Here is an 821-nt window from a genome sequence, read left to right on the forward strand (position 1 = left end):
TCCAAAAGAGAAATGTCTAACAGCTCCCGGATGCCCCAACACCCTCATAAGCAGTAAATTCATAAACAATTGATTTTTAAAAAAAAAAATCAGAAACTTTCAGGGATCAAAGATTATCAAAGTTTTGATGTTCCTTTAAAGTTTCAGCAACAAATAACCTTCATGGAGCCCTAAAAAAACAAAATCGCTGCAAAAACTCTACATAAACTTTGAACAATGATTTTGTTTTTTTATTTGAGTGCTCTTCGAATGTAATTTTTAGCTAAAACTTTGCAAGATCATCAAAATTTCATGATGTCCGATGTCCCAAAGTTTCATTTTTTTTGAATTTGTTTTCAATTTACTGTTTATAGAGGGTGTAGGGGCACCCGGGTGCTGAAAATCCTATCTCCACTCCAAAAGCAGCTACCCTCACGACGCTCTCAGTACTTGTGCTCCACAGGCAGCTCAGCTGCTCCATCGTCTACACTACTTTCCTCTTCGCTTTTTTTCTTCCGAAAAGGGTAAAGACCCCGGCCTCTGCATCATCATGATGCACACAACCAACTTTCCTCTTCGTCTAGATGATGCAACTACTATTGAAGGCCAATGAGGTGGTTGTGTAATAAAGAAAAAATAATCACCACGATATCTGTTTGATACTCGGTACCATCCAATCCGCGGTGATTCGATCTCCTGACCTCTTTCTTGCAGTAGTCTGCTCTTCAATTCTTATGGTGACTGACACCATGAGTCCAGAAGTTGCTGGCGTAGGCACTCCATTATCTTGTGTTCCATGAATTTCCCTCAGGTACTACTAATCTATCAAATGCAGTTGCGTA

This window comes from Triticum dicoccoides, chromosome 2B (genome assembly GCF_002162155.2).
Source record: "Triticum dicoccoides isolate Atlit2015 ecotype Zavitan chromosome 2B, WEW_v2.0, whole genome shotgun sequence".
Taxonomy (NCBI): domain Eukaryota; kingdom Viridiplantae; phylum Streptophyta; class Magnoliopsida; order Poales; family Poaceae; genus Triticum; species Triticum dicoccoides.